Genomic DNA, 7,857 nt, shown 5'->3' with positions numbered 1-7,857 from the left:
ATTCCACTATTAAAATTTTAATTTCTTTACTCTAAGTAATTTTCAGTCCCACTTTTATAGCATTAATTTCAGTTTTTATGACCTTTGCATTATCCAATTTTTTAGCAAATTTTTACATCCAACCACCATTTTTATTTTTTAGAATTGTTTTAATTTTTAATTTTTTATTTTTTGGATCTTAAACCGTATTTAATCATTAGACGTATCTTATGTTAGACAGACTATATCACATGTAACGTTTTTAGTAGGACTTGTGTTTTGAGTCTGATTCCTTTTTTTTCCTCTTGTTTGTATTTGTTACGCTCATTGCTCGGCCTATTTGTTGAAAATGCACTTCACATCATTAATACAGAAAAGAAAACATTTACTTCAAAAGCTGAAAGAATGGGCCTATTGTGATAAATATCCATAGCATAAAATTAAAAAGAGAGTAACTCCCAAAACTTATGGTCCAAAAAGCTAATAAGTTTTTTTCTTACATACATCTCGATTAATGATAAAATATTAAAAATGAATAAAATTATTAAATTAATAATAAATAAAATTTATTACATAATAATCATAAAATATATAAAAAATTTAAATTAAATACTTTTGTGACAAATTAAAATATTTCATATTATGTGATTGAATATTAAAAATAAATAAATTTTATATTATTATTTAAAATAGTCAAATAATTTATTAAAAATATAATTATTCATGTGACTCTTCTTATTAATTTTAACTTTTAAAAGAAATAATATCATGATGTAGTATTAAAGTATCTATAACTTAAAAGATGTAGAACTTAATTCTTGTTGAATGTAAAAAAAATGCTAACCTAAACTTTTATGATTATTTTAGCTAAATAGACTAAACTATATGTTACTTTTTTTTGTCTTTAACTATATGTTACTTTAATCTTACATGCAAAGAAAGTGTGCATCTAGCAGGAAAAAAAAGTGTCATTTTTTTTAAAAAATTAAGAGTGTAAAATGTGATTTTTAATTTTTTATTTTTTTATATTTATTTTTAGTTCTACTTATAAAATTAATGATAAAAGATTACATTTTACTTTTTCAATTGTTAAAAAAAATTGAGAGAATCCATTCCATATATTTTACTATCTAAAACAATATTGTCCCCTTATTTATACATAACAAAACATATCATTAAAAATAATAAAATACATAGATAACTTCATTTTATTTTTGCATTATCTATTAATTAAAAAAATAAAACATATTCATTGTCTATTATAATAAAAGACTAACTGATATATTTTTTTTAAAGACTAATTAATCTGAAGTAGAAATTCACATAACTTAATTGTCACTTCATTAAAAAAATTTAAAAATAATGAACATTTCCTTTATATTTTCAATTAAATATTGTTTATGATAAGTTTGACTAGTGTCATATATATCTAAGACATTAGAAAAATAAATTGGAAAAGGGATGCATCTCGAAAATGAATCTGTCCATGATAACGATCGAGAAGGAGAAGGATGCTCATTTAATGCCTGCATTGGAGGCCTCATATGTTTCCTCTTAACGTGGTGAGATGTCTGTTTTTCTTCAACAATATTTTATTGTCTTCAAAACTATCGTCATTTCACACAAACCAAACGACAACCTTCTAAGTCTCACCTTAGCTTCATTCCGAGGTCTTCAACTTTTAGGTCATACATACATCTCTTAGTTACAGCTTATCTAATCTATGTTTTGCACGTTCCCATATTAATTAAGAGTTTTGCTTAGTATATTTATTAAAGCGTTGGATATTAAAAAATAAAGATAATTCGTAATATATTTATTGAATAAGTTTTCTCTTTTATTTTTTTTACTTTTAATATCTTTGTGAACATGTTTTGTTTTTGTATAGTTGACCAGAGATTTTAAGATAATTCTACCACTACTTCCTCTAGGGATTCTTTTAATGTCTTATTATCTATGTAGTTGTAAAATTTTGAGAGACATTAAAAACAATTTAAAGATAGGAGACCGTCATACCAGCATTATTACCATGAAAGGAGAGCTGTTTTATTTTGGAATCCATGAAATGAAAAAAGAACTCTTTGAAGTTTGAATCATGTGATGCAATTAATGCAGGGAAACCTTAGGGTTTGTACCACACTATAAATACAACTCTCAACAACAATAATCATATCTCTACTGAAAGGAGCCTAATTTATAATAATCCCTACAAATTAATTACATGTCAGGAATCTCATTAATATCTTGGTTTGAGTATCTATACATTATAGAAAAATTTTATGATGTCTATTATTTAATGTGAAATTTTTATTAAATTTATTTTTTTGGGTTTAGTTAACATGCCTCTTTAAAATACATGATAAAATTATAAATTAATTTTTTTTCATAAAAAAAATATAAAATTTAAATTTTCGATGTATTTATTGTAAGGTAAAAAATCTTAATAAGCCAAGTCAAGAATCATGTAACATAAATACGCCAAAGTGAAAATCGTTTCAGCAATAAGCCAAATCATATTTTTATAGGTTCGAATTCCATTTCTACATAATTCGAACCAGCTTGGTTCGAATTATACACAGTAATTCATGGTATAATTCGAATTATGCTGTTAAAAAATTAATAATTTATTTAAAAAAATTTATTAAAAAAATTAATAATTTAAAAATTAAAAAATATATATTTTTATTTCATACGTTAAAAAAAGCTAACAAAATATTTAATTACGAGACTTCTTTAAAATATTAATGAGCTATCAATTCGAATTCCATACAATACTTTTTGCCCATTTTTAATAGCTCATGAATATTTTTTAATAAATTTTTTAAAATTATATGGTGAGATATTACATGATTCACTACAACATAAGCGGCACTTAGCGGCGGTTCCTGGAGCCGTTTAGCGACGGTTTTGAACCGTCGCAAAACATTTCGCGTTGGTTTAAGAAAATGCCGGAAGATGGAGGCGCGGCTAAACGGATAGCGACGGTTTTATATAACCGTTGGAATAACCGCCGCTAAACGTCTATCAATTTTGCGGCGGTTTGTAAGTCCAACTGTGATATGGTTTCATGAATGCTTTAAGACTATTACCCTTGGTTTGTTAATGAATGAAGTCACATGGTTATGTTTTGATTTATCTAATGTTCTGCTTTCATTCTGATGTAATGCAACTACTCTATGCTACATGTTATGCATTAGTAAAATAGACACATATTCAGTCAAATTTCATCCCAACCACTTCTACCTTCATTGCCAAATTCTTCAGAAATTACAGACACACACAATCACTTACATACATATATACTCAACTTCAATAACCAGTTTCAATACCAAATTATTATTCAGTCACAGTAGCAAATTTTAAATTACATAAAATAGACTTCAATGCCTAAGTACAAACTAACTACAATTGCCCTTATAAAATTATTTTACATAGAATAAAATATTTTTTTGTGGTATAGTTAAAATAAATTTATTAAAAAATATTCATGAGCTATCAAGAATGGACAGAAGAGTATTGTATAGAATTTGAATTGCTCGCCATATAATTCGAATCAGAGCGATTCGAACTTCCTCATGTGTAATTTGAATAATGTAATATCTCACCATATAATTTAAAAAAATTTATTAAAAAATATTCATGAACAGTTAAAAATGGACAGAAAAGTATTGTATGGAATTCGAATTGATAGCTCATTAATATTTTAAAGAAGTCTCGTAATTAAATATTTTGTTAGCTTTTTTTAACGTATGAAATAAAAATATATATTTTTTAATTTTTAAATTATTAATTTTTTTTAATAAATTTTTTTAAATAAATTATTAATTTTTTAACAGCATAATTCGAATTATACCAAGCTGGTTCGAATTAGTGTGTGCGTGTGTTTGTGTGTAATTCGAACCAAGCTGGTTCGAATTACGTGTGTGCGTGTGTTTGTGTATAATTCGAACCAAGCTGGTTCGAATTATGTAGAAATGGAATTCGAACCAGCATGGTTCGAATTATATAAAAATATGATTTGACTTATTGCTGAAACGATTTTTACTTTGGCGTATTTACGTTACATGATTCTTGACTTGGCTTATTAAGGTTTTTTACCCTTTATTGTATATTTATTAAAATAAAGTATTTAAAATTTTCTATTACTAAAAATTTTAACTTGTACTCAGGGTTTGATTTATGTCTTTTTTTGAGACAAAGATACAAGAATATAGATTTTAAAAATATAAACACAAATTATTAATGTATATATATTATATTTGGTAAAATATTGAATAAGACATAATAAAATAAAATAAAAGTCTATATTTTGTAAATATTAATAAGAAATAAAAATATAAAAAATTGATAAGAGATAAAGTGTAAAAAATTATTAATAAGAAATAAACTGAAAATTAATAAAAGATAAAAATATAAAAAATTGTATCTAATTAATTGTGTCTTTGTGTTTCAATATTTTAGAAAAATATTAAATATATGTATTTTGTATATATTTGTGTACTAATGTGTTTATTAAAAATTTGTGTCTTGACAAATAAATAATAAATATATACTAACATATTCATGTTTCAATCTCTATATCTTTAAAATCAAATATTATCTTAAGACACATGTTAATTAAATTTTATCTTTTTATAATAAATTTTTAATTTTTATATTTTTAAATTAAATATTAATTATTTAATCTTTTTAAACAATTATACATCAAAGATTTAGGCACCATAATAAACACTATGAAATATATTTGCATAACTGCTTTTCAAATGAGTACCTATTACTACTAGGCAGCATATATCATAAACTTCTGCAGCCATTGGGACCAAAAAAAGAAGGGAAATCTGTATGATCTCATATGATCTTAATGACAATGGACTAAATGAAATATAACATATTACTGCGTGCAGCAGCGGGTACACAGCAAACAATAAGCTGGGCGAGGAATCTTTGATTTCTATCTGTTTTATTTTAATGTACGTATATGAAATCAGAAAGTTAGACGATATAGCTAATGATAGAGTTTATGATGAGATTAGGATGACAAGAAAAAAAAATTCTAGTTATTAGCTTCCGTAAAAACTAATATGTTAAAAAAATATATATTAAAAATAGATGTCAAAATTTTGATATACTAAATACATGGATAAAAATATTAGATATTTTTATAATTTAATTTTAATTTAAAAAAAGAGTAATCAAATTGATATATTTGTGATAAATAGATAATTGATGAAAAATTAAGGCATAATTAAAATTGCTATAATAAACTTTTATAAAAATTTATATCAACAAAAAACGTCATCTTTAATAAATTTTTAGGATGAACTAGTTAATAAGATACAGAAAAAGAAGGTTGCAAAATTAAAAAAGATGCCTTCGACTAAAGAAATAAATGATGCAGTTTAATTTGAAATTGCGAGTTGTCTAAAATTCCTGCCTGTGATGGTTACGATATGATCTTTATCAAGAAGTGTTTGGGGGAGGGGGGACATTGGTTTTGAGTTCACTAAAGTCGTCATAGATTTTTTTCCGTCGGCAAAGTTATTAAGAGATTCTAATGTTACATGGGTGGTATTGCCTCCAAAATTTGTGGGAGTAAGGAGATTAGAGATTTTCTACCGATTAGTATAGTAGGATGTGTGTACAAAGTCACATCAAAAGTGTTGGTATAGAGAATAAAGAGGGTAATAATGCCAAACTTAGGAGAGACTCAGAGTGTATTTATGAAGGGAAGGAAGATACATGATTTGATTTTGATTGCATGTGATGAAACGATAAGAAGAGATCAACGATAATTAAGCTAGACTTCAAAAAAGCTTACTATAGAATAAAGTGAAAGTTTGTAAATATTGTACTTCAAAAGATGAATTTTGGACAAAGATGGAGAAGGTGGATCAAGGAATGTGTATACACGTTGTCTATGTCGGTTCTGATAAATAGGTCGCCATCTAAATCTTTTAAGATGGAACGAGACTTAAGACAAAGTGATTCTCTTTCTCCATTCTTACTTGTTCTAAACTTGTTGTTAATGTTCTTCATAGAATGGTAGAAGAGGCAATAAAACATGGAAATATATCTCATTTGTTGGTTCGAAAGGACAATATTGAGATAATATTTGGTTTGAGTATTAACTTTGATAAATTTAGCTTAATTTCAGTTAATTGCGAGCAAGAGTGGTCATAAAGGATGTGTAGATTGCTAGGGTGTAAAGAAGCTTCGTTACCAGTCAAATATCTTGGTATTTTTTTGGGAGCGAATCCGATATTGGTCAAGATATGAAAATCAATTATAGACAAAGTGGAAGAGAAACTCAACTTGTGGAAAGCCAAAACGCTTAATAAAACTGGTTTTGCAGGCTAAAATAGTCTCGAAAGATATTACAAGTTATAGTTTCACTAGTTCTATTTGGAAGATATTGATACTACCAAAACTTGAGTTATTCACCTGATTTATATTAGTTGGCAGGTCAATACTAAGAAGGGATTAAGTAGATTTGGCATTATTGATCAAGATGATACTATTTGTGTTTTATGTAACAAAGATACTGAGAATAATTATCACTTGTTTATTGGGTGTGAATTTACTTGGTAGGTATGGTGTGCATAGTTGATTGTCTATAATAAATTATGGTCTATACCAAAAATATTCAAACAATATTTTGTAAGATGGATAAGGACACCTGTAAAGAAAGAAGGACGTACTAATAGTTGATTAATTTCTTTTGCTATTATTTAAAATATATTGTTAGAAAAGAAACGACAAAATATTTAAAAATTAAGTAGGTGTATCAAAGTTATCAACAAGTCGATTAATAGTTATAAAAAATAGACCAATTTTAATCTTTTTAGTTGTCGATAACAATACTAAAGGTAACTATAAATTAATCTATAATTGTTTGACTAGCAACTCTGTATTTTTTAGTTATTCTACTTTATTATGTTAAATATTTGTCTAAAAAAAAACATACATATATGATTGATGCATTATCTTTTGTCTATTATATGTCTTTTATAGAAAAGAAAATTAAGATTATACACCAAAAATAAATGATTATATATCTATCATATTTTTTTGTGCAATAGATTTTGTCTGTCTTAATCTTAATAGGTTTGTTTTGGTAAAGAGATAATTTAGAGTTTAGAACTTTTAATTACCTTTTTATACCCCAAATAAGGAATTAATTCATAAAATTTGGGACACAAACATTCAATTATTATGAACTTGTTTAGTATTGAATTGGGTTCTAGATAAAAATAAAGTTTTTCAATAGAATAATACCTTGCTTCTGATTTTGTCACAGCTTGTTGGGAAGTTTGTGTGTTAGTAGGGGAGAAAGGAATTCTATATATATGGTGCTCCTTAATTAAGCCCTTTCTGAGTAAGATCCGATAAATGGAAAATATTTTCTTTATATAATGCCATGAGGAGAGTATCATCCCAGTTAGAAAAGCCTATTTTCGCGGATACAAAACAAGAAAATAAAAAGCCGTGTGGCAATAAATTTTAAAGTTTTGTTTGGTAAATCTTTTAATTTTTGAAAATAATTTATAAAAATTAATTTAAGTAAATCTTCTAAGTAACTTACTAAAATGACTTTGAAAATATAATTTTTAAAAGTTGTAGTAGTTATATTTGGTAAATCAAATTAAAAATAATTTTTAATAAATATAAATAATAATATTTGTGTTTAATAAAATAGTTTTAAAATTTAGAAATATTATAAGAGACATAAATTTAAATATTAAATTTGAAAAGTAGTTAATATATAAGATTATATTAGACTTTTAAATTTTAAAAAATATAAGTTAACTTTAAAAAATTCTACCTTATATAAAGAATAAAGGATAAAAATATAATAATTTTTATATAAATTAAATTATT

This window comes from Arachis duranensis, chromosome 7, assembly GCF_000817695.3.
Source record: "Arachis duranensis cultivar V14167 chromosome 7, aradu.V14167.gnm2.J7QH, whole genome shotgun sequence".
Classification (NCBI taxonomy): domain Eukaryota; kingdom Viridiplantae; phylum Streptophyta; class Magnoliopsida; order Fabales; family Fabaceae; genus Arachis; species Arachis duranensis.
The sequence above is the reverse complement of the archived record's forward strand: the minus strand, read 5'-3'. Positions refer to the sequence as shown.